The sequence below is a fragment of the Heterodontus francisci genome, chromosome 13, assembly GCF_036365525.1.
Source record: "Heterodontus francisci isolate sHetFra1 chromosome 13, sHetFra1.hap1, whole genome shotgun sequence".
Classification (NCBI taxonomy): domain Eukaryota; kingdom Metazoa; phylum Chordata; class Chondrichthyes; order Heterodontiformes; family Heterodontidae; genus Heterodontus; species Heterodontus francisci.
The window spans coordinates 28,989,991-29,017,635 of record NC_090383.1 but is presented as its reverse complement, the minus strand read 5'-3'; the positions used below and the strand labels follow the sequence as shown (position 1 = coordinate 29,017,635).

The following is a 27,645-nucleotide window of genomic DNA, read 5'->3' as shown; positions in this document are numbered from 1 at the left end:
GATTTCAAGAAACCAATTCCCCGACTCTCCTTGTCGCCTTCATCCATGGAGCAGCTCTGGAGCTTTTTCACTGCCTCTTCTCAAGTTGCGCAGTTTTGGTGCTTTTTTCACGTCAGCCTTCTTCAAATTATTTCTTCAAATTCTTCTTCTGGGTGTTGCATGGTAATAACCACCACTGTTCACAATCTCACCGCTGATCACCATATTGTATGTTTGTTTGGTATGCTGCCACCTTAATATACTTAGTTAGTCTAGCTTAGAGAGATTCGCTACTCTTGAGTACTTAGAATATTTACCGTTATTACATTATAACTATATACAGCTTTGCACCAATCTGTGTGTCTCCTCTGAAGACACGCTGCATTTCACTTCAAGTTGCTCTCACATGTGATCTCACATCATCGTGGTAGGAGGTATTCTTTACACTTTCTCAAATTTAACCCTTTCAGACCCTAATACTACAGGAAGAATAGAAAAACAAAATATTATTCAAAGGTCCGGATATGACACACCGTGTTGCATCCTGCATGCTGAGAGCATTGAGGATGATGGTAAGCTACCTTCCTATGCCCCTTCTCCATTTGTCCACAAAAATCAGGACAAATCCAACCCGGCCAATTACCGCCCTAACAGTCTACTTCCAATCATCAGCAAAGTGATGGAAGGGGTCGTCGACAGTGCTATCAATGGCACTTGTTCAGCAATAACCTGATCACTGATGCTCAGTTTGGGTTCCGCAGGGCCCCTCAGCTCCTGACCTCCTTACAGCCTTGGTCCAAATATGCACAAAAGAGCTGAACTCCAGAGGTGAGGGGAGAGTGACTGCCCTTGACATCAAGGCAGCATTTGACTGAGTATGGCATCAAGGAGCCCGAGCAAAACTGGAGTCAATGGGAATCAGGGGGAAAACTCTTCGCTGGTTGGAGTCAGACCTAGCACAAAAGAAGATGGTTGTGGTTGCTGGAGGTCAATCATCTCATTCCAAGGACATCACTGCAGGAGTTCCTCAGGGTAGTGTCCTAGGCCCAACCATCTTCAGCTGCTTCATCATTGACCTTCCCGCCATCATAAGGTCAGAAGTGGGGATGTTTGCTGATGATTGCACAATGTTCAGCACCATTCGTGACTTCTCAGATACTGAAGCAGCCCGCGTCCAGATCCAGCAAGACCTGGACAACATCCAGCCTTGGGCTTATTAATGGCAAGTAACATTCCCGCCACACAAGTGCTAGGTAATGGCCATCTCAAACAAGAGAGAATCTAACCATCTCCCCTTGATATTCAATGGCATTACCATCGCTGAATCCCCCACTATCAACATCCTGGTGGTTACCATTGACCAGAAACTGAACTGGACCAGCGAGTAACTCACCACCTGTCTCCCCAATGCTTGTCCACTGTCCACATGGCACAAGTCAAGAGTGTGATGGAATACTCTCTACTTTCCTGAATGGGTGCAACTTCAATAACTCAAGAAGCTCGACACCATCCAGGACAAAGCATGATTGGCATCCCATACGCCACCTTAAACACTCACTCCCTTCACCACTGACGCACAGTGGCAGCAGTGTGTATCATCTACAAGATGCACTGCAGCAACTCACCAAGACTCCTTCAACAGCACCTTCCAAACTTGCAACCTCTATCAACTAGAAGGACAAGGGCGGCAAATGCATGGGAACACCACCACCTGCAAGGTCCCCTCAGAGTCACACACCATGCTGACCTGGAACTATATTGCCATTCCTTCACTGTCACTGGGTCAAATCCTGGAACTCCCTTCCTCACAGCACTGTTGATGTACCTGCAGTGGTTCAAGAAGGCAGCTCACCACCACCTTCCCAAGGGCAATTAGGGATGAGCAATAAATGCTGACCTAGCCAGCGATGCCCACATCTCATAAACGAATAAAAAAAAAAATTCCAGTTCATCCTCATCTCCTCATCTTGCTATCTGGCATGATGTGCAAATTTCAGATGCTGTGATCATGATTATACTGCTTATCATGCCCCCACCGCCCCCACAACGGCCTCACCCATTCCACCCCTTCTGATTTTCTGCTTTCAGATATCCAACGGCTGCTGCCTGCCCAGCCACAATAGTCCCAGGAGGAGGAAGAGAGAGAGTGAAACTCCAGGCCACTATGAGGCACTGTCACATAGTCTGACACTCACAGTCACCAGTTCAGATACTGGCACTGCGTGAACTTTAGAGGCTAGTATACAGTCAGGATCAGCATGTGGTGAGTCACCAGGCACAAATAGGCTGCAGAAAAGCTAAAGGGAAAGGATGGATCATGTGCCAGTTCAGCTGAGGGCGAGGCTGCTGACCAGGGGACTCAGATGTGGACTTCAATGGAGTGGCATACAGGAGAACGCTAATGAAGATGCACATTGAGATGCTTGGTGCATTGGCAACTCTGCCAGACAGCCTCCTGTCACTGTCAAGGGCTCCAGTGTGGCTGAGGGCATTGCACAAACTTTAGAGACCACCCTTTCCAGTGTGAAAGTGGTAGCCAACTCCACAACAGCACTTGTGGACCCAGCCATGCAGCAACGCCTGGTGGCCACTGTCTCAGCTTCCACTTAACACAGGCAGAAGCCACCCAATGCCTCACTGCTGCAGTGGAAGCTCAGATGGAGGTCCTGAGATCCATACTTGCTGCCATGCACTTTCAAAATGCTGCCATCATGGCTGTGAATCTTAGTGCTCAAAGGGGCATGCAGACTCTCACAACAGTCGAGCAATTTATCGTCCAACTGATTACTAGGATTACTGAGATGCCACCCTGGGGGAGTTGCAGTGGCTCTGTGGTGCACAAACCCGCTTCCTCTCTCAAGATGGCAGCACTCGTGTTCCCACCATTGCCATTCTGCCAGTACCCTTGCTGTTGCCTTCCAGCCAGCTAACCCTGACTGTTGCCACCCCTGCCAAAATTGTAATCTGCAGCTGGGCCTTCTAGGCCCAGAACTGCTTGGCGGCATCCTGCAAAGCCATTTGCAATCTCCCCCAGTGAAGATCAGTAGTCTTCCACCAGCCATGCTGCAGCCACTGGGCTAATACTGCGTGGGAGCACTAGGCCAGGTAAAGGCACCAACAAGATAGCCACTGAGGGAATGCAAAAGGGTGAGCAGTTCATTTTTGTTTGTATACTTGGATCTGTTTTTGGATCAAGATGTTAAGGAAAAGTTAGTTTGGTGGCTTTTATTGCAGGATCTTGGCCTAGTGGACGCTGTGATGAGGCATCTCATATGGATGGTAAGGTGGGGAATGGTGGAACTATTGTAGTGAAAGGATATTCCCCTAAGGGAAATGAGTCTGAACATGGTTCATGTACAGCCTGTCTGTAGTGAAGGAGTCCTGGCTGCATCCTCCTGCCTCCTTCTCTTTCTCCTCCTCCTCCTTCCAAGGTGGCCTCTGGGTACCTGGTGGCAGTGATTGTGCCATCATGATGGTGAGGTTATGAAGGATGCTACAGACAACCATGAACATGGAGACACACTCTGGCAAGTGTTGTAGGGTGGCCTTAGTGCAGTCCAGGCAGCGGAAAAGTTGCTTTAGCATGTCTTTGGTTTGCTCCACGATGTTTTTGGTGGCTCCATGTCTTTCATTATATGCCTATTGTCCTTGCATGGTCGGGTTGCCTAGTAGATATCCCTCGTCTCTGAGCACCCACCATTTGGTTCTTCTGGGAGGCCCGAAAATGTCGGAAGATGAAGGAATCATAGCTGCTGCCAGGATAGAGGGCATTCACAACATTATGGTTTGTGTATGGTCGCACAGCAATTGCACATTGATAGAATGGTAGCCTTTGCAGTTCCTGTACCTCTCCCCATTGACATGTGGGGCCTGCAAAGGCAAATGGTTTCAGTCGACGGCTCCCTGCACCATTGGGAGTCCTGCTATTCTGGCAACGCCACATGTCCTCTCATCCTGCTTCTTCTTGCTTAGAAAGAAAACAATGAAATCACCACTCTTTGTATATAAGGCCTCTGTCATCTCCCAGATGTAGTAATGAACGCATAGCGGGAGATGCTTGCTATTTTGGCAGCGCTGTTCTTGCCCTGGTGTGATGCTGCATGTCCTCTTGAAGGTGGTGGCACAGTTCTGTGACCACCTTCTTGCGGAATCTGAGTCACCTCAGGCATTACTCCTGGGTGAGGTGGAGGTATGAGAAGTACTGTTTGAAAACTTGTGGTGGGTCGGGCTTTCTGTGGAGAGCATAAGAACATAACATAAGAAATAGGGGCAGGAGTAGGTCGTTCAACCCCTCGAGCCTGCTCTGCCATTCAGTAAGACCCCCCATAACTCTCGACTCCCTTGTAGATTAAAAATCTGTCTAACTGTGCCTTGAATATATTCAATGACCCAGCCTCCACAGCTCTCTGGGGAAGGAAATTTCAAAGATTAACGACCCTCCGAAAGAAGAAATTCCTTCTCATTTCTGTCTTAAAAGGGAGACCCCTTATTTTTAAACTGTGCCCCCTAGTTCTTGATTCCTCCATGAGGGGAAACATCCTGTCAGCATCTACCCTGTCAAGCCCCCTCAGAATCTTAAATGTTTCAATGTGATCACCTCTCTTCTAAACAATTAGTATAGGCCCAAGCTGCTCAACATTTCGTCATAAGACAACTCCTTCAAACCAGGCATCAGCCTAGTGAACCTTCTCTGAACTGCTTCCAATGCAATTATATCCCTCTTTGGGTAAGGAGTCTAAAACTGCACATGGTACTCGAGCATTCCTACACCTCCCTTTTTACAGTATTTACACTGTCTGCAGCCTCTGCTCCATTTCTTGGTCATGTTGCAGACCCAGAGGCACTGATACTACAGTCCCTATACCTCTGACACACTTGGGACAGGTAACCAAATCCTCTGCTTTCCCTGAATGTACGCACCAACTCACCAAAAGACCTCCAAAAACAAGCCACAGTACTTCTACAAACTTTGCCACAGCACAAGTAAGACAAATGCACCTCACCTACAAGTTGGATGGCTGGCCCTTTAAATAGCGCTGTGGGGGGTCCCACATGCAGGTTCAGCTATGAATTATTAGCACTGAGGTTCACAGGACCTGTGTGGTCCAAGTTTCGAAAAGTATATTAAATCAGCTGGGATGGCTGTTTGACGTTACGATCCTACCACTGTTGACACTTGCGGTACATGCATGGCACACTTGCACTAGCAACCTTCCCAGCTTGGGGACATTGCGTGGGCCGGGTAGAAAGTGTCTAGAAGTGTAGCATGTTCTATATACAGACTTCGGGGCTTGCATAGCCTTGGCACCAGCGGCGCAACAGAGTCCAATTTTGCGGCCTATAACTCACTTCTGCCTACAGTTAGCATTACACATTTGCTAATTTGGCCAAAAAACACTCTACCAGTGTCAGGTTAGCAGCTTGTGCATAATAAACTGCAGATTGGTACTGACTATAGGCAGAGAGCTATAATGCACAGAGCACTTCTGCAATGCTCTTCTTGCTGGCTTCCTGTGCTTCACACTTTATGTTATTGCAGTGGAATACACAGTAAGAAATAGTGTTAATCACTGTCCCGTTTAGATAAAAGAAAGCTAGGGTGATGCTTTAGGTACTTACACAATCTCTTGAATATATTGTAGCCTTGTAAAATGTATAAATTATGGTTCTGCAATATAGATATTACTGTTATAAACCAGACACAGGCTTTATTTTCTCTTAATTTCACCTCCTCTCAGCAACACATCCAATTCAACTAGATGGTAGGATGAAATGAATGCTATCAGTTCAGTGGTTGAGGCCTTCAACAAGATGACCATGAAACCGAGGAAACTTGTCACAAATCTTCTTGCCATTACTGGGTGTCAGATAGCTCTTGAGGGTTGTACAGTGCAACAAGCACTCCTAATGTTGCTAACAAAGCACTACAGCAGTCTCTTCCAGTAGCCAGTCTCATTTACAGAATTAATTAGCTATATTAATTTTATTTTGTAAGAGGTTTGCAAGGATTATTAAAATTGAAAGGCATTTATCCAACAGATAGTCAGCAAAGTAGCGATGTTGGCGTGATCTTTTTCTTCATGATTTATCAATGTCTTACATCTGCAACAGAAAGCACCTACATTGCCATCATTGTTATTTCCACAGGCAAGGCAACAGGTTTGATTTAAAACGTTATTTACAGTGCTCCTGTTCAGATATAATTACCAATAGTTCTATATTTTTCCATGGTCACTAGATTTGTGAAATAGATAGAACTACATAACATGGTAATGCAAGGAGGGAATTTTTTTCCTGCATCCCTGAATTTTGCCAAGAGGTGTTTTGAAAAATACTGCACCGATGCATGAATTTTTTGACACATTTTCACATATAGAAGACAGCTCAGGACATTAAACTCCATTCACACTGCTTGTATAAAAGCAGACTGTGAATTCTTATCCAAATACAGTCACTCCTGCTTGGAACTCATGTCTTACATCTCTCACCCCTGTGATTCAGTATGTTCTAAATTTATAGCTCTCCCAGTTTGGTATAAATTTAGTCCATATCAATCCCCCTGTCCCCATATTTAAATTGCTCTAATTTCATATTTTGTTTGCATCATACTCATATGCTGCCCATTTCTAATCAGGGTTTTCCTGATGATTACACATTTTCCTGCTGTTATCCCCTTTTATTCTTTTCATGGGATGTGGGCATTGCTGACAAGGCCAGCATTAGTTTCCCATCCCTAATTGCCCCTGTCAACTGAAAGGCTTGCTAGGCCATTTCAGAGGGCAGTTAAGAGTCAGCCACATTGCTATGTGTCTGGAGTCACATGTAGGCCAGACTGGGTAAGGACTGCAGATTTACTTCCCTAAAGGACATTAGTGAACCAGATGGGTTTTTACAACAATTGATGCTAGTTTCATGGCACTTTTACTGAAGCGAGCTTTCAAGTCCAGATTTTTATTTATTAATTTATTAACCAGCTGTCTTGGTGGGATTTGAACTTGTGTCCCCAAGGCATTACCCTGGGTCACTGCATTACTAGTTCTGTGACAAGTCAACATGGTTTCACTAAAGGGAAATCCTGTTTGACAAATTTATTAGAGTTTTTTGAGGATGTAACTAGTAGGGTAAATAAAGGGGAACCAGTAGATGTCGTATACCTGGATTTCCAAAAGGCATTCTATAAGGTGCCACACAAAAGGTTAATAGGCAAGATAAGGGCTCATGGAGTTGGGGGTAATATATTAGCATGGATAGAGGATTGGTTAATGGACAGGAAGCAAAGAGTGGGCTTAAACGGGGCATTTTCAAGTTGGCAGGCAGTGAATAGTGGAGTCCCGCAAGGATCAGTGCTGGGGCCTCAGCTCTTTACAATCTATATCAGTGACTTAGATGAAGACACAGAGAGTAAGGTATCTAACTTTGCTGATGATACAAAGCTCGGTGGAAAGGTAAGCTCGGTGGGGAGGATACAGAGAGGCTGCAAAGAGATATAGACAGGTTTAGTGAGTGGGCAACAAGATGGCAGATGGAGTATAATGTAGGGAAGTGTGAGGTTATTCACTTTGGTCGTAAGAATCGAAAATCAGAATTTTTTCAAAAAGTATGAAACTTGTTAAATGTTGCTGTTCAAAGAGACTTGTGTCTGCTCATACAAGGAATACAAAAGATTACCATGCAGGTACAGCAAGCAATGTGGTAGGCAAATGGCACGCTGGCCTTTATTGCAAGGGGATTGGAGTACAGCAATAAAGAAGTCTTGCTACAATTGTACAGGATTTGGGTGAGACCACATCTGGAGTACTGTGTGCAATTTTGGTCACCACATTTAAGGAAGGATATACAAGCAATTGAGGTGGTACAGCAAAGGTTCACTAAATTGGTCCCAGGAATGAGGCGGTTGTCCAATGATGAGAGTCTGAATAAATTGAGCCTATGTTAGGAATGTAGGAACATAGGAGCAGGAGTAGGCCATTCAGCCCATTGACCCTGCTCCATCATTCAATCCGATCATGGCTGATCATCTACTTCAATTCCTTTTTCCCACACTATCCCCATATCCCTTTATGTCATTGGTATTTAGAAATATGTCAATCTCTACTTTAAACATACTCAATGACTGAGCTTCCTCAGCCCTCTGGGGTAGAGAATTCCAAAGATTCACAACCCTCTGAGTAAAGATATTTCTCCTCATCTCTGTCCTAAGTGGCTTCCCCCTTATTTTGAAATTGTGTCCTCTGTTTCTAGACTCCCCAAACAGGGGAGATATCTTACCTGCATCTACCCTGTCTATCCCTTTAAGTCTTTTGTAGATTTCAATGAAATCACTTCTCATTCTTCGAAACCCTAGGGAATACAGGCTCAGTTTCCCCAATCTCTCTTCCTAGGGCAATCCCGCCAGCCCAGGAACAAGTCTGGTGAACCTTCGTTGCACTCCCTCTCTGGCACTAATATCCTTCCTCAGGTAAGGGGACCAAAACTGCACACAATATTCCAAGTGTGGTCTAAGCAAGGTTCTATACAATTGAAGCAAGACTTCACTACTCCTGTACTCAAATCCTCTTGCGATAAAAGCTAACATACCATTAGCCTTCTTAATTGTGTGCTGCACCTGCATGTTAGCTTTCAATGACTTATTGACAAGGACACCCAGGTCCCTTTGTACATCTACACTTTCTAATCTCTTACCATTTAACAAATACTCTGCACATCTATTCCTCCTAACAAAATGGATAACCTCACATTTTTCCACATTATATTCCATCTGCCACATTCTTGACCACTCACTAAGACTGTCCAAATCCCCTTGAAGCCACTTTGCATCTTCCTCATAACACACATTCCCACCTAATTTTATGTCATCTACAAACTTGGAAATATTACATTTGGTCACCACATCCAAATCATTGATATATATTGTCAACAGCTGGAGTCCAAGTACTGATCCTTGCCGTACCCCACTAGTCACAGCCTGCCAATGTGAGAATGACTTGTTTATTTCTACTTCTGTTTTCTGCCTGTGAACCAATCCTTAATCCATGCCAGTATATTACCTCCTATCCCATGTGCTTTAATTTTGCTAACCAACCTCCTATGGGGAATGTTATCAAAAGCCTTCTGAAAATCCAAGTGTACTACGTCCACTGACTCACCTTTATCAATTCTGTTAGTAACATCCTCAAAAAACTCCAACAGGTTCATCAAACATGATTTCCCTTTCATAAATCCAGGTTGACGATGCCCAATCAGAATACTCTCTGGAGTTTAGAAGAATGAGAGGCAATCCCATTGAACCATACAAGATTCTGAAGCAGTTGGATAGGGTAGATGCTGAGAGATTGTTTCCACTAGTCAGGGAATCTAAAACACAGGGATACAGTCTTAGGATAAGGGGCCAATCATTTAGGACTGAGATGAGGAGAAATTACTTGACTCAAAGGGTTGTGAATCTTTGGAATTCCCTACCACAGAGGGTTGTGGATGTTCCATCGTTGAATACAGTTAAGGCTGGGATAGATAGATTTTTGGTCTCTCATGAACCAAGGGATGTGGCAAGTGGGCGGGAAAGTGGAGTTGAAGCCTAAGATAAGCCACGATCGTGTTGAATGACAGAGCAGGTTCAATAGGCCATATGGTCTATTCCTACTCCTATTTCTTGTGTTCTTGTGTATTGTTCCTTTCCTGATCAGTTGCCTGCTCCTCTCCCAGTCAGTATGCATGTTCTTCCCCTGTTCAGTCTGCCTGCCTGTTCCTCTCCTGCTCAGTCGACCTGTTCCTCTCCTGCCCCTCTGCCTGTTCCTCTCCTGCTCAGTCACTTATTCCTCTCCACTCAGGATGCATGTTCTTCCCCTGTTCAGTCTGCATGCCTGTTCCTCTCCTGCTCAGTTTGTCTGCCTGCTCCTGTCCTGCTCTGTCTGCCTGCCTGCCTGCCTGCTCCTCTCTTGCTCGGTCTGTCTGCCTACTCCTCTCCTCCTTAGTATCCCTGATTGTTCCTCCCCTGATCAGTTGCCTCTTCCTCTCCTGTATAGTCTGCCTCCTTCTTTCTTTCCTGCTCAGTTTTCCTTTCCCGCTCAGCTTATCTGTTCCTCTCCTGCATAGGTTACTTGATCCTCTAATATAATATATTAGTTATTCAGTTCTGAAGAAGGGTCACTGACCTGAAACGTTAACTTTGCTTGTCTCTCCACAGATGCTGCCAGACCTGAGTATTTCCAGCACTTCTTGTTTTTATTTCAGATTTCCAGCATCTGCAGTATTTTGCTTTTATATTACTTAATCCTCTTCTGCTCAGTCTCCCTGATTGTCCCTCTCCTGCTTAGATGTTTATATAAATAAAAACAAGAAATGCTGGAAATACTCAGCAGGTCTGGCAGTATCTGTTGAGAGAGAAGCAGAGTTAACATTTCAGGTCAGTGACCCTTCATCAGAACTTCATCAGGCCACTGACCTGAAACGTTAACTCTGCTTTTCTCTCCACAGATGCTGCCAGACGTGCTGAATATTTCCAGAATTTCTTGTTTTTATTTCAGATTTCCAGCATCTGCAGTATTTTGCTTTTATTTTCTGCTTAGTTGCTTGTTCTTCTCCTGCTCAGTCTGCCTGCCTGTTCCTCTCCTGCCCCTCTGTTGTTTCTCTCCTGCCCCTCTGCCTGTTCCTCTCCTGCTCAGTCTGCCTGCCTCTACCTTTCCTGCTCAGTCTTCCTTTCCTGCTCAGTTTATCTGTTCCTCTCCTGCACAGACTACCTGATTCTCTCCTGTTCAGTCTCCCTTATTGTTCCTCTCCTTCTTAGTTGCTTGTGCCTCACCTGATCAGTCTGCCTGCCTGTTCCTCTCCTGCTCAGTCTGCCTGTTCCTCTCCCACTCAGTGTGTATGCTCTTCCCCTGTTCAGTCTGCCTGCTCTTTCCTCTTCAGCTCAGTCTGCCTATTTCTTTCCTGCTCAGCCTGTCTGCCTGCTCCCTCCTGCTCAGTCTCCCTGTTCCTCTCCTGCCCCACTGTCTGTTCCTCTCCTCCTCAGTTGCCTGTTCCTCTCCTGCTCAGCCTGCCTGCCTCTTCCTTTCCTGTTCATTTTGCCTGCCTGTTCCTCTTCTGCTCCGTCTACCTTTTTTTTCCCTGCTCAGTCTGCCTGCCCGTTGCTTTGCTGCCCAATCTATCTTCTTGTCCCTCCAACATTCATTCTGTTGGTTCACATCAGTCCCTATCCCACCTAATCTTCTTTCATCCTGTCTCTTCCGCATTGGAGCTGCTTCTGCAAATTCCTGATAGTATCTCCAATGGTGAATGACAAGTAGGACTGTCTTAGCCCAGCATTGCCCTCCTGGATTGTGAAAATACTCTGTTCCTGAAAGTGAGAAATTATGGATTACACACAGTTAGTACATCAAGAAATTAACTTAGAAAATGACCATTAATAGGTAAGGAGCCTGGCTGCACCTATTGCAAATTCTCCTGGATAATTGTACTGGAGACTGGTTCTAAAGTGCAATAAAAGTCATGTTGGCTGTCCACTTCCTGCTGTTGACTCTTTATCCAGTGGCAGAAGCTCGGGATCACTTTCTATTGATTCATTGGAAAGGCTATTTGCAGATATGGTTGGCCCACAGTGTCTTGCTCAACTCCTTCAGTTTTCTCTAGTAAGAAAATAGATTATTCTTCTCTGGTACAGGTCTAACAGAGGAATCAGTTCTTGACAATTTCTCACAGAATCATCCAGCACAACAGGAGACCATACGGTTCATTATGCCTATGCTGGCTCTTTGAAAGTGGGAACCCAATTTGTCCGACTTGCCTGCTGTTTCCCAATAGCCCTTTACATTTTTTCTTTTGTCCCTCCACTTTACAGTGATCCACAGTGTTTGCTATGTTCTCCATGTCTTGCCACATATTGAACAATATCCTTGTTTCCATGTCCATTAAATCCTCTTAAATGTTTATTATATCATCTGAACTCAAAACATAGAAAGCTCTAGGCTGGAAAAAAAAGTAATTGATCTACCTCATTCACATTCCTGCTATCCTGTAGTTGTATCCGATAATGTGTTTCTGTTCAGCTACTTGTCCAATTTTGCCTTGAAGGCTTCAACCTCCTTGCTTCTATAACTTCCCTTGTTAAACTGTTCCAATATCAACTGTGCTCTCAGTGAGGTAATGTATCCTTACATTTTGCCTGAATCTACCTATTGTCAGTTAAACTTGCATCCTGCTATTTTACTGCCTCGTGCCACTACAAATAGCTCTGACTGATCATTTGTATTCTCAATAATAATCTACTCAATAATCTACTCAGTCTCCCCTCCAATGAAAAGCGACCCAGACCCTTGAGTCTGTCCCATACATTATATTCTGCAATCCCAGCCCCACCTCTCCATTTAACATCTTATCTCTTTTTTGAATGTACAATACTCCAGCTGGGGCTTAACCAATTTTCAAGTGAGATTACTTGTTTTGCCTAGGCACTTTATTTGCCCATCCCTCTGTGTGACAGAATTTGGTGGGCTAGGATATTAATATGGCTCATCACAGTTCCAGCACAGCAGCCAGAAGACCTTCAGGATCTCTGACCTAATGGGTCTCTGCAAAAAGAACTAAGCCACTTACATATATAGCACAGAAGCAGGCCATTTCGTCCAACTAGTCTATGCTGCACACATGCCTCTTCCCATTCGACATATCTCCCTAACAGCATATCTTTCTATTTCTTTCTCCCTCATGTACTGATCTATTTTCCCCTTTTAGGTCATCTTTTCCTTGTACCTAGCTAGCTCAGGGGGGAGCGAGGGGCAGGTGTAAGTTCCAACACCAGCTTCTTGAGGCACCACTGCAATGAGGACAAAAATGAAGAAGGACCGGGAATGCCTCGACCTGCTGAATAAAATGAGAACATTTGGGCTGGCCTTTTGCATGCGTAGGCCATGCTCTGCCTCTGCAGGGAAGCCCCAGAAATCCTGAAACCACGTAAAGAGCTTGGAGGCATGGCATTATGGGTCTCTTGTCCCTTATCGATCTCAGCACCAAGCAGGACTCCCACTCATCACGCCTCTCCATCCAAAATACTTTCCATTCACACAGACCCTCATTCGATAAGGTTATTACACAAGAGGTTAATACACAAAATTAGTGTTCATGGAATTGGAGGGGGGTGGTGTGGGTAGTATATCAGACTAAGGATTGGTTAACAGACAGAAAACAGGAATGAATGAGTGATGTAACACAAGGATCAGTGCTTGGGCCTTAACTATTTACAATCTATATCACTGTTTTAGATGAGTGGACCAAGTAACGTGTACAAGTTTGCTGATGATATGAAGTCAGGTTTGAAAGTAAGCTGTGAGGAGGATGCAAAGTGGCTGCAAAAGGATTGAGACAGGTTAAGTGATTGGGCAAGAACATGGGAGATCGAATATAATGTGAAAAAGTGTGAAGTTCTCCACTTGGTAGGAAAAAAGAAAAGCAGCATGTTTTATCAAAATTTTGAGAGACTGGGAAATATTTGTATTCACTTGGGTGTATCTGTGCACAAATCACAGACAGTTAGCATGTAGGTACAGCATGCAAATCAAATGGTGTGTTAGCCTTTATGACAAAGGGATTAGAGAATAAGAAATCTTGCTATAATTATATAGGGTCTTGGTGAGACCACACCCAGAGTACTGGGTACAGTTTTGGGCTGCAAAATGTGGCTCCATAGCATTGCTGGTTCTGGTGCTACAGGAGCTGGGAAAGGGAAAAAATGGCAAGGGATGGTCTGCTTCCACCAACTTGCAGCGCAGCCTGCGCCATTGGCTCTGGAGGGCTACAGCACGGACACCCTGTACATGTGCCAAAAGCGTGCAGAAGGGCAGATCATGACCTTGGTCAGTGTGTAATCGATTTCGTTCCTAACCTGCCATTTTGGACCTCACCAGTCCTCTTACTGCCCTCTGTTAAATACACACAACTGAACATGAGGCACCTCCCCCACCTACACTATTTAAAGGCATCGCCATCCAACTTTCAGGTGAGATGCTTTTAACTATTTACTTGCTGCTGCAGAGTTAGTGGAAGTACTATGTTGTTGGAGGAGTTCACAGAAGTTCTTTCAGTCAGAAGGTAGTGGTGCTGCACCTTTGAAAGAAGTGGTGTGGTTTTGAAAGGTCATTGATACACCACTTGTTCCCATTCATGGGGGCGACAGTTGCAATTCCTCTGGGGCTGCAGCATCACAAGGAGTGCAGCAGAAGCAGAACAGAAGCTGTTAATAGGAGGAAGAGGAAGAGGGTTCTCAGCAGGAAGATTTACTCACCAAGGGTCTTCAGAGAGCACTTCTCACCTCCACTTCAGCCAGGAGTAGTGTCTGTACTGGCTACGCTTTACCAAGGAGGTAGTCACAGAAGTGTGCCAACTCCTGGACTCGAAGCTGCAGCTGCAGAGCAAGGCAAAGAGGTCACTGCCACTGGCTGTCAAGGTCAATCAATTGACCATCAATTTCTACACCAGCTGATCCTTCCAAACTGGAGCCAATCCGTCACTGCAACCAGGAGGTAACCAAGGCCCTGTACACCAGGATAAGGGACTTCATTGTCTTTTCTCTAAGCAGAGAAAAGCAGAAGGGACAGGCAGGTGGCTTTGCCAGGATAGCAGGCTTCCCATGCCATTGTCTGTCGCATCTTTCTGAGATATACCACAATCACAAAGGGTTCCACTCCCTTTGGTGCATGACCACACCCAGACCATCATGTTGGCAAGTTCCCACTATCCTGGCAGGAGTATCAATGCTTTCATCTTGTGTCAGTCAGCTGTTCAAGCTATTTCGAGCCGTCACGGCGAGTGAGAGGGTGGCTGCTCAACGATGAGGGGGACTATCCACTGTGCATGTGGTTAATGACTCTCCTTGCAATCCCACCACATGTGATCAACGCTCCTACAATGACAACCATGCTTCAATGAGGAACACCGTGGAGCAGAATATCGGTGTCCTGAAGCAATGGTTCCGTTGCCTGGAATGCTCAGGTGGAAGCTTCCAGCACTCACTGGAACGAGTCTCTGGATTCCTGGTGGTCTGCTGGGTCCTCTGAAATCTGCCCATCATGAGGGTGCAACCCTTGCCACCAGGGCATTGATGACCACCTCAGGAGGAGGAGGATGAAGGGAAGAGAAGGAAGGGGAGGCATCCAGCACATCATTGCTCTGGACACGCTGTCCATGAGTGTCTCATGAGACTCCAATTCTCCTGAAAAATTCCCCAGATCACCATTGCTCCACCATTCCTCACGTTACCATACCTCTGTCACAAACCATCGGAGTGTCTTCTTGGCCAAAATCCTGAAATAAAAGACACGACAAAACAACCATTCCATACCAACTTTATCCAACAACACTTCCAACAACACATACAATACCCAACTATGGTGGAAGCAGAGACGATGAATGATTTCAAAAGGAAATTGGATGGGTGCTTGAGGAAAATAAACTTGCAGGGCTACAGGGATAGAGCAGGGGAATGGGACTGATTGGATTGCTCTAGAGAGCCAGCTCAATGGATTGAATGGTCTTCTTCTGTGCTGTAATGACTCTATGACTCTATTCACTTTTGTGCTTTCCCTTGGTGTCTTGTAGATGCCTTTGCCTGGCCTAGTGCTTCTACACTGTGCTACCCCCATGTCTACAGTATGAGTGAAAGGCTACTAACTTGTAGGATGCCCCCGAGCAGCTCTGACCTTGAGAATCTGATTTTGACTGCACCAATTTGGCATGGGTAGCAGCAGTCTTGGTTGGCTGGCTTAGACACAACAACAAGGACACTGGCAGAGTGGCAGTGTTTGGAGCATGAATGCTATCATCCTGAGGCAAGACAGCGGTTTTGTGCACCAGGGAGACACTGCCATTCCCCCAGGCGGTGCCTGAGCAATCCTAGCAATCTGCTGGAGCACAGATTACTGGACTGCTGTGAGACCCTGAAAGCCCTTTGAGCACTGGTATCTAAAGCTATGTTGGCGGCAGTCTGAACCTGTATGACAACAAGCAGAGGCCTCAATCTGAGCTTCCACTGCAGTGCACAGATGTTGGGTGACTTCTGCCTGTGTTGTAATGGAAGTTGAGACATTGGGCCACCAGACACTGACTGCATCATGGTTGGATTTGAAAGTGTTCTCTTGGAGTTGGCCACCACTTTCACACTGGAAAAGATGGGCTCCAAGCTCTGTGTGAAACCCTGAGCCAAGTTAGAGCCGGGCTTCTCTATGCTCCTTGACAGTGACAACAGGCTTTCTGGCAGGCCTGCCAATGTACCAAGCATATCGGTATGCATGTCCATCAGCCTTTATCTGTACGCTACTCCATCAAAGTCGTCATCTGAATCGTCTACAGCAGAACTCATCTGCATCCCTGTCCTCCAGGGATGTGCCACACAGGGCTCAAAGACTGGTGTAATAGAAGTGGGTTCCGGTTCGTGGGGCACTGGCACCAGTACTGGGGCAAGTGGGGGCTGTACCGTTGGGATGGTCGACACCTGAACAATGCTGGGACCAGTGTTCTAGTGAGTCTCATAACTAGGGAAGTAGAGAGGGTTGTAAACTAAATAATGGGGGCAGGGGATCAAATTTGGGAAGATGTGGTAAATCAAAGAGTAGAGACAAGGCAAGAGGGAAAGGTATGAATATGGGAAATGATAAACAGACTGTGACAGGAAGGGGCAGAAAGTACAAATTTAAACGTAAATCAGCAGACAAAAATATTAATAGGACAAAACTGAAGGCTCTGTATCTGAATGCACGTAGCATTTGAAACAAAACAGATGAACTGATAGTGCAAATAGAAATAAGTAAGTATGATCCAATCGCTATTACAGAAATATGGCTGCAGGATGACATAGAAGGGGACCTGAATATTGAAGGGAACATGACATATAGGAAGGACAGGAAGCTAGGAAAAGGTAGAGGACTGGCTCTGTTAATTAATGATGATATTAGCACAATAGAGACAGATGACCTAAGTTGAGGAAACCAGGATGTAGAAGAGGTTTGGGCAGAGATGATATCATAAAGGTAAGAAGTCACTTGTGGAAGTGGTGAACAGACCCCTTAACAGAAACCACACATAGGACGGGGTATAAAGGAAGAAATAATGGGAGCTCGTCAGAAAGGTACGGCGATAATCATGGGGAATTTTAATCTACGTATAGACTGGAAAAATCAGATGGGCAAAGGTAGCCTAGATGAGGAGTTCATAGAATGTTTTCGGGGTACTTTCTTAGAACAGCATGTTCTGGAGCCAACCGGAGAGCAGGATATACTAGACCTGGTATTGTGCAATGAGATAGGATGAATTAATGACCCCATAGTGAAGGCACCCCTAGGCAGCAGCGATCATAATATGATTGAATTTTACATTCAGTTTGAGGGACAGAAGAGTGTGTCTAAGACTAGTATTTTAAACTTAAATAAGGGCAATTAAGAAGGTATGAAAGCAGAACGAGCTAAAGTGAACTGGCAAATTAGGTTAAGGGATCGGTCAACAGAGATGCAGTGGCAGACATTTAAGGGTGAAAATTTCAGAATATACAGAATAGATACATTCCAATGAGAAAGATAAATTCCAAGGGGAGGACCCACCATCTATGGTTAACCAAAAAAGTCAAAGATAGTATCAAACTTAAAGAAAAAACATATAATTGTGCAAAGATGGGTGGCAGGTCAGAAGATTGGACAGAATATAAAAAGCAGCAAAGAATGACTAAAAGATTAATAAGGAGGGAAAATTAGAATATGAGAGAAAGCTAGCTAGAAATATAAAGACAAACAGTAAGAGTGTCTATAGATATTTTAAAAAGAAAAGAGTGACCAAAGTGAGAATTGGTCCTATAGTAAGTCTAGGGAATTATTAATGGAAAATAAGGAAATGGAAGATGAATTGAACAGGTATTTTGCATTGGTCTTCACTATGGAGGATGCAAGTAACATCCCAGAAATAGCTGTAAATCAGGAAATGGAAGGGAGGGAGGAACTCAAGAAAATTACAATCACCAGGGAAGATTGAGTAAATTGTTGGAGCTGCGGGCTGACAAGTCCCTGGGTCCTGATGGACTTCATCCTAGGGTCTTAAAAGAAGTGGCTAGGAAAAAATTGATGTGTTGGTTTCAGTTTTCTAAAATTCCCTAGATTCGGGGAAGGTTCCATCTGATTGGAAAATAGAGAATGTAACTCCTTTATTTAAAAAAGGAGGGAGACAGAAAGCAGGAAACTACAGGCCAGTTAGCTTAACATCTATCATAGGGAAAGTGTTAGAAACTATTATTAAAGACGTTATAGCAGGGCACTTAGAAAAATTCAAGGTAATCAGGCAGAGTCAACGTGGTTTTGTGAAAGGGAAATCATGTTTAACCAATTTATTGGAGTTCTTTGAAGAAGTAACATGTGCTGTGATTAAAGGGGAACTGGTGGATGTACTGTACTTAGATTTCCAGAAGGCATTTACTAAGGTGTCTCATCAACGCTTATGATGGAAAATAAAAGATCATGGCGTAGGGGATAACATATTGGAATGGATAGAAGATTGGCTAGCTAACAGGAAACAGAGAGGAGGCATAAATGGGTCATTTTCTGGTTGGAAAGATGTAATGAGTGGTGTGCCGCAGGGATCAGTGCTGGAGCCTCAACTTTTTACAATTTATATAAATGACTTGGATGAAGGGACCGAATGTATGGCTTAAATTTGCTGGTGACACAAACATAGATAGGAAAGTAAGTTGTCAAGAGGACATAAGGAGGCTACAACGGAATATAGATAGGTTATGTGAGTGGGCAAAGATCTGGCAAATGGAATATAATGTGGGAAAGTGTGAAATTGTCCATTTTGACAGGAAGAATAAAAAAGAAGCGTATTATTTAAATGGTGAGAGATTACAGAGTTCTGAGATGCAAAGGGATCTGAGTGTCCTGGTGCATGAATCTCAAAAGGTTAGTATGCAGGAACAGCAAGTAATTAGGAAAGCTATGTTATTGTTTATTGTGAGGGCAATTGAATACAGACATAGGGAGGTTATGCTTCAGTTATACGGGGCATTGGTAAGACCACATCTGGAGTACTGTGTACAGTATTAGTCTCCTTATTTAAGGAAGGATGTAAATGCATTGGAAGCAGTTCAGAGAAGGTTTATTAGACTAATACCTGGAATGGGCAGATTGTCTAATGAGGAAAGGTTGGACAGGCTAGGCTTGTATCCGGTGGAGTTTAGAAGAGTAAGCGGTGACTTGATTAAAACATATAAGATCCTGAGGGGCCTTGACAGGGTGGATGTGGAAAGGATGTTTCCCCTTGTGGGAGAATCGAGAACTAGGGGTCGCCCATCGAAGACAGAGATGAGGAGAAATTCTTTCTATCAGAGATGCGGGAATCTTTGGAACTCTCTTCCTCAAAAGGCGGTGGAAGCAGAGTCTTTGAATATTCTCAAGGCAGAGGTAGATAGATTCTTGATAAGCAAGGGGGTGAAAGGTTATCGGGGGTAGGTGGGAATGTGGAGTTGAGGTTACAATCAGATCAGCCATGATCTTCTTGAATGGCCCTGCAGGCACGAGGGGCCGAGTGGCCTACTACTGCTCCTAATTTGTATGTTTATATGTACATGCTATCCTTTTCCCTGTGCTTGGCTGCAGCCCAGTCATGCCCAAAGATTCACCACTTGCAGCTCCCACCTCTACACTACTTTCTAAAGTATGCACCGAGCCAGTATCTGAACTGATGGCTGGTCGTGTCAGATCAAGAGATGGTGCTTCTTCCTCAGAGGTCCACTCTTCCTCTGGGCCTTCATCCTCAGGCACGATTGGCTGGCAAAGCAGCAGTTCTTGGGTACCTGAAAGGTAAATGCATAAGGGGAGGGTGAGGGAAGCGGGGTGTGTGGAAAGCAAGGGGTGCATGGTTACAACATCTGCAACTTGTTCATCATACCAGATTGCACGATGAGAGTGAAATGGAATTTGAAAAGTGCATAAAACATGAACACACAGCCATCTTGGATTACTTCAACGACGCTGGTTGCCATGGTCTCAGTGACGGTCGCACCAATAATGCCGAGCAGTGTCTCCCCCAGGGGGTTGAGGACGCAGCCATGCAGGGGAAAATAGAGTACGAGAGCAAGCTTGTGGGGAACATAAAAACTGACTGTAAAAGTTTCTATAGTTATATGAAGAGAAAAAGATTGGTGAAGACAAATGTAGGTCCCTTACAGTCAGAAACAGGGGAATTTATTATGGGGAACAAAGTAATGACTGACCAACTAAATGCATACTTTGGTTCTGTCTTCACAAAGGAGGACACAAATATCATACCAGAAATGTTGGGGAACACAGGGTTGAGTTAGAGAGAAGAACTAAAGGAAATCAGTATTAGCAGAGAAATGGTGTTGGGGAAATTGATGGGATTGAAGGCTGATAAATCCCCAGGGCCTGATGGTATGCATCCCAGAGTACTTAAGGAAGTGGCCCTAGAAATAGTGGATGCATTGGTGGTCATCTTCCAAGATTCTATAGACTCCGGAACAGTTCCTACAGATTGGAGGGTAGCTAATGTAACCCCACTATTTAAAAAGGGAGGTAGAGAGAAAGCAGGGAATTATAGACCAGTCAGCCTGACGTCAGGAGTGGGGAAAATTCTAGAGTTCATTATCAAAGATTTTATAGCAGAGCACTTAGAGAACAGTGGCAGAATCGGGCAGAGTCAGCATGGATTTACGAAGGGAAATCATGCTTGACAAATCTACTAGAATTCTTTGAAGATGTAACCAGTAGAGTTGATGAGGGGGAGCCAGTGGATGTGGTTTATTTGGACTTTCAGAAGGCTTTCGACAAAGTCCCACATAAGAGATTAGCATGTAAAATTAAAGCTCATGGGATTGGGGATAGTGCATTGCGATGGACAGAAAATTGGTTGGCAGACAGGAAACAAAGAGTAGGGATAAATCGGTCTTTTTCCGAATGGCAGGCAGTGACTAGTGGGGTACCGCAGGGATCGGTGCGAGGACCCCAGCTATTCACAATATATATTAATGATTTAGATGAGAGATCTAAATGTAATATCTCCAAATTTGCAGATGACACAAAACTGGGTGGGAGGGTAAGTTGTGAGGAGGATGCAGAGAGGCATCAGGGTGATTTGGACAAGTTGAGTGAGTGGGCTAATGCATGGCAGATGTCAGTATAATGTGGATAAATGTGAGGTTACCCACTTTGGTAGCAAAAACAGGAAGGCAGATTGTTATCTGAACGGCTATAAACTGAGAGAGGGGAATATGCAGCGAGACCTGGGTGTTCTCATACAACAGTCACTGAAGGTAAGCATGCAGGTCCAACAGGCGGTAAAAAAGGCAAATGGTATGTTGGCCTTCATAGCGAGAGGATTCGAGTACAGGAGCAGGGATGTCTTGCTGCAATTATACAGGGCCTTGGTGAGGCCACACCTGGAATATTGTGTGCAGTTTTGGTCTCCTTATCTGAGGAAGGATGTTCTTGCTATAGAGGGAGTGCAGCAAAGGTTGACCAGACTGATTCCTGGGATGGCGGGACTGACGTCTGAGGAGAGATTGAGTCAGTTAGGATTATATTTGCTGGAGTTCAGAAGAGTGAGGATGAATCTCATAGAAACCTATAAAATTCTAACAGGGCTTGACAGGGTAGATGCAGGAAGGATGTTCCCGATGGTGGGGGAGTCCAGAACCAGGGGTCATAGTCTAAGGATACGGGGTAAACCTTTCAGGACTGAGATGAGGAGAAATTTCTTCACCCAGAGAGTGGTGAGCCAGTGGAATTCGCTACCACAGAAAGCAGTTGAGGCCAAAACATTGTATGTTTTCAAGAAGGAGTTAGATATAGCTCTTGGGTCTAAAGGGATCAAAGTGAATGGGGCGAAAGCGTGAACAGGCTACTGAGTTGGATGCTCAGCCATGATCATAATGAATGGCAGAGCAGGCTCGACGGGCCGAATGGCCTACTCCTGCTCTTATTTTCTATGTTTCTATGGAGCATATGAATGTTAGACATGAGTCCTGATTGGTAGAGATTGCTGATGGGTGAGTGATGGAGATGTCGTGCATTGAGCAGTGTGTGAGGTTGGTCGTGTGATTGATAAGTGATGGCATTTAAAGATGACCTTGACCACTCGTGTGTGATCATTGAAGCTTTTCTGGCACTGTCTCCCTAACCTCGGGCCAGAGTTCTGGCATTGATCTCTGCGGCTATCTGCTTCCAGTGCCTTTGCAGTGCATATATGCCTCCTTACCGCAGAAAGATAACCTCTCTCCTCCATCCATCTGCTGCACGAAGACCTCCAATGCTGCATCTAAGAACCTAGGAACCCTCTCCCTGACCTACAGCTCCATTACTTCTGTTTCGTCCTGCTCAGCATGTCTTTCCAAGCCAATTCCAGTACCTGCTGCAGCCAGAATGCATGTACCCTTTATGAGGTGCAGACTGACTTTAAGAAGTACAGGCTCGCTAGAATTGGTGCTAGCTTCGCACAAAGCTGGGCCCTCTGCTGAGCGTACAGTCATTTAGCAGTGTGTTTACCGCTGGACTGCACGCCACAATCATGGAAATGAGCAGATAGCATGAAGTTTGCATGCTGCCTACATCATTTCTGTTGGCCATGGGGGAATCGCACATCGCAATCCCCACACCTGCTAATGGGTCTAATCAAATTGTTTTCCTTTGGTCTCCTTTTTAAGGAAGGAGGTACTTGCATTCGAGAGCGTGTAATGTAGGTTTACTAGACTGATCGCTGAGACGAGGGGATTAACCCAAAAGAGATTGAGTGGACTAGGCCTATATTCTCTGGAGTTTAGAAGAATGAGAGGTGATCTCATTGAAACAGAGAATTTTCTTTAGGATATTGACAGAGTAGATGCTGGGAAAATGTTTCCCATGGTTGGGAGTCTAGAACTAGAGATGACAGTCTCAGAATAGAGTTTCGGTTATTTAGAACTGTGATAAGGAAATATTTCTTCACTCAGAGGATTGTGAATCGTTGGAATTCTCTACCCCATAGAGCTGTGGATGCTCATTATTGAGTATATTCAAGACAGAGATCAATAGATTTTTGGGTACTATGGGTATCAAGGGGTATGGGGATAGTGCGGGAAGGTGATGTTGAGGTAGAAGATCAGCCATGATCTTATTCAATGCTGGAGCAGTCTCGAAGGGCCACATGGTCTGTTCCTGCTCCTGTTTCAGATGTTATTATGTTCTTAAATTGGATAGACCCAGAAAACATATGTGGGGATTGTGACTAGCCCACTCCCATCCAATGCATTGCAGGCAGCTTGTCAACTTGGTGCTGCCTGCTCATTTGAATAATTGCTGCATGCTGCCAGTGCTAACCACGCTAATCTTTGGCTGCATACATCAGCAGGGACCCAAACTTCTAACTTACTAGCACCAGTTAAAGCAAGCCTGCACCTCTTAAAGGGGAGATGCATTTTGGTTGGAGCAGGTGCTGGCAGTTGTGCAGGAAGCGAATCGGACCTGGAAAACACTGATGACTGGCACAACATGGGAGAGCATGGTGTCATGCTGGGCCCCCACCTGCCAAGAATGAGGTGTATTTATTTTGCCATATGGACATTAAATTTCAAATTGTTGCTGGGAAGAAGAGAAGACCTGTTGCAAGGGCTGCCAGACTTGGATGGAGGACATTTGCTTACCAATAGGGACAAGAGAGGTTACTTTCCTTATCCACTTATCCTAATATGGACTTTGATCACCAAAGTTATTGTGTGTAAGAGCAGCATTCCAGAGATTGCTAAGGTGATACAATCCACAAACTGGTTAAACCAGCTGGTCACATGACTAACTGGCCAGTCCAGGGTCTTTTGAACTAACCACAGAGTTTGAACTGAAGAGTATCTGTTGGCTCCTGGACTGAAAAGACCTCTCCTGGCTGGCTCGTCACAGTCTCCTGTCTGTCTGCTCCCATCTCTTTCTCACTGAACTCCAAATCCACTGAAGACACATGAACCCCAAGAGAGAAAAGTCTACTACAGTGAACAAGGTTTGAGAAGCACACTGGGCCCCAACGAAAAGCAAGATCTACCTACAATCAAGGACTCGGCAGTGAGGTCAAAGATCCGTCACAAAAACCCTCTTCAGGGATTGCCTCAAACCTTTCCAATTTATTTCTTCTGCTCTGTTCTGTCTCTGTCTGCATGTGTGTATGCTAACGTGGGCACGTCATGTATCTGTAGGCGTCAACCGAATTAGAGTTTAAGTTTAATAAATTTCAACCTTTCTTCTTTAAACCTGAGAAAACCTGTTTGTGCTGGTTTCTTTGCCTTATAATTGGAAAGCAGTAAACAAGGATTCACCAAGGGGGAGCTAAAAACACGGTGTTTTTAAAAAATAAACCCTATTACAGTAAGACCAGGTAAAGGCTGAGAGGGACCCTTCGACACCTTTCTCACCTGGTCATAACAATGAGCTTCAAGTTGTTCCAAAGCTGCACTGGAGGCCTTGGTGGAGGAGGTGGAAAGTAGGAAAGATGTTCTGTATCTGCAGAAGGTCAGGAAGTCCCTCCAGACACACGATCAAAAGACTGAGAGCAGATAGCCGTGAAGGTCAATGCCAGCAGTCGAGCCCTGAGAATCTGGATGTAATGCCGCAAGAACTTCATTGACTCCATACAAGTGGTCAAGGTCAGTGAATCCATCTTGAAATGCCAAATCCTCTCAAGTGCACAACCAGCCTCAGACATTGTTCAAATCACCACATCCCCATCACTCACCTACCAACAAATGTTATCAAACACGACTCATACCTAATAATCATAGGCTTTGCCTCACCCTCACACACTTAGCATCTCTGCAAGCCTCACAATCACATCTCACAGCGTTCATACACTGCAAGCTATTCAACTATGACAGCCACAACACCCAAATTCATTGCGCCAAACTTACCAAAATATTTCCCTCTCTCTTACAAGACACTTGTGGACCCACCAATGATGCAGCGTTTGATGACAAATGTCACAGCTTCCATTACAGCACAAACAGGAGCAGCCATCCAGCGTCTGAGTGCTGCAGTGGAAGTTCAGATTCCTGCCATGAAAGGTCAGTTTTCTGCCATGCAAGCTCAGACTACAACCTTCATGGCTGTGGATTATATTGTGCAAAAAGGCAGGGTGTCACAGCAGAATAGCAATCTGTCCTCCAACAGATTACTGGTATTGCTGAGGCACCATCCTATTGAATAGCAGTGGCTCCTTGAAGCACAAATCTGCTGTTCTCTCCCAGGATGATTGCATTCGTCCTCCCACCCCTACCACTCCGTCAGTGCCCTTACTGTTGTCAGCCAGCCAGCCTGCCCAGATTCCTGCCACCCATGTCATGGTGGTGCAGTTCGCAGGTGGGCCTTCTAGCCCCAGAGATGCTCAGGGTCATCTACAAGGCCATCTACAGTCTCCTCCACTGAAAGTCAGCAGCCTTCCACCATCCATGCTGCAGCCGCTGACGTAGCACTGCTTGGGAGCACTTGAACAGGCAAAGGCACATTAAGCATAAACACTATGGGAATGCACATGGGTGATTAGTTGACTTATGATTTTGTTTAGAAATTTGGTTTGAAATGGTTATTTTGTGGTGGCAAGTGGACAATGTAATGGTGAGCGACACAAAAAAGACAATGTGTGGGATGATTGATGAATAGGGAATTGGGGTTGCATTTACTGGTGCCGCACTTGCATGAGTTCTTCATAGACAACCTGTTTAGGTTGCTTCCTCCCTTCCTCTACCTCCTCTTCCTCTTCTTCCTCCTCCCTCTCCTCGTGCTCATGCTCCTGCTCATCTTCCTCCTGCTGTTCCTCAGCTGCTCACTGTATAGATGGTGGCAAGGGCTGTCCCCTCATGATGGCAAGATTGCACAGCATGAAGTAGACCACAGATCTTGACACCCGCTCTGGCGAGTACTGCAGGATGCCTCCAGAGTGGTCAAGGCAGTGGAAGCGTTATTTCAGCATGCCAGTGGTCTGCACCATCACATTTCATATGGCAGCATGGCATTCATTGTATACATGCCGCACACATGTGCATAGGTGGAGCACCTGAGTCATTAGTCATGTTGTCAGCGGATAGCCCTTGTTCAGTAGCCACCCTTTGGTTTGCTGTAGTGGCTCAAGTGCAGCCAGCACAGTGGACTGTCGCAGAATGAAGGAATCATGACTGCTATCAGGAGACCAGACATTGACTTGCATCATTTGCTGTCTATGGTCACATACTGGTCACATTTGCTGTTGAGTAAGTGGAATCCCTTTCTGTTCTGGTAAAGGAGCTGGCAAAGTAATGTGCATGCAGCCAATGGTGCCCTGCAACATGGGGAAGCCTGCTATCATAGCAAAGCCGCATGTTTGCCCCAACTGCTTGTCTATGGCAAGAGAGAATGAAATGTAGTTAGCTTTCTTTGAACAGAAAGCCTCAGTTTCCTCTCTTGTGCAGCAGTAGATGGCAAACTGCAAGATGTTGCTCCAGCCTGGAAGGAACCAGACGCATAAAAGTTCATCGCACAGTCACCTTTGCTCGCTTCGGCAGCACATATACTAAAATTGGAACGATACAGAGAAGATTAGCATGGTCCCTGCGCAAGGATGACACGTAAATTCGTGAAGCGTTCCATATTAAAAAAAAAGTCACCTTTGCAGCCACTGGCAATGCAGTCCTTTCCCTGGTTCTGAGTTTGCAGTTGTGGCAGATTTCAGTGAGGACATCCTTATTAAAGTGTAGACATCTCACATATTGTTCCTTGCTGAGATACAGGAAGGAAAACTGCTCCCTGAACACCCTGGGTGGAAATGACCCCCTGCAGAGAGCCCTTCTCCCCCTCCTTCTGTTCACTCTCTCAGCAGCTTGTCTGTGTGGTCTCTGTTCATTCTCCAAGTCATGCTCTATTTCAAGGGGAATGCCTACCATACACCCATATTAGGGAGCAATTGGTTTGTACAGAAGCCTTAAAAGTCAGCAAAAAGTCCTTCAGCTACTGCCATAGCACTATAGACCTTTGCAACTTGAAACAACGATCGAAAGTATCATACACTTTAGAATCATAGCAACAGTCTGAAGAAATCAACCAGCAACTAACCTGTAACTAGTTGATAATCACCTTAAAAAGAGCTGGTGGGATCCTTCCTGTTGCTGAACACGTGTTCAGCTGTGTGAGGTTAAGAGAAGGCATTAGCTGGAGCACTGAGCTCCAAACAGGCACTGCTGGCATCAAATCAGCATGCACGTCACGATCTGCCTGCTCTGCATTCTTCAGGCAGACATTCATAGCATACGCTAACGTCCTCACCAATATGGCATCTGGTGCGTTTCGCCCCTCACATGGACATGTGCACCATGGATGCCATTTTCGAACTCTCAGGGTACTCAGTGCCCAAAAAACAGGTACTAGCAAGCGCAATTGTTCACCTAGCTGATTTTCACTGTACTTTGGTACACTGCCACCAACCATTACAAAGTCTGTTCCTTTTATGCACTGGATTTCTATGAGTTACTTTATCAAATGCTTCAAATTTCACATTTACATTCTTGCCCTTATCAGTCATGTTACTTTGTTACTTTCTCAAAACATTCCATGAAGTTCCTCTGGAATAACTTCCCTTTTGTAATATGGGGAGGCGGTGGCCTAGTGGTATTGTCATTGGACTAGTAATCCAGAGACCTAGACT

At 45.1% G+C, this 27,645-nt stretch overlaps 1 protein-coding gene and 1 non-coding gene across 3 annotated transcripts in view; both read left to right on the top strand.

Moving 5' to 3' along the window:
* LOC137376313 (parkin coregulated gene protein homolog) overlaps positions 1-27,645 on the top strand; it is a 415,075-nt gene that overhangs the window by 310,370 nt on the left and 77,060 nt on the right. The gene's annotated exons all lie outside the window — the stretch shown is intronic.
* LOC137376816 (U6 spliceosomal RNA) lies at positions 26,494-26,600 on the top strand. The gene has a single exon (XR_010976311.1). It is a non-coding gene; the product is annotated as a U6 spliceosomal RNA (small nuclear RNA).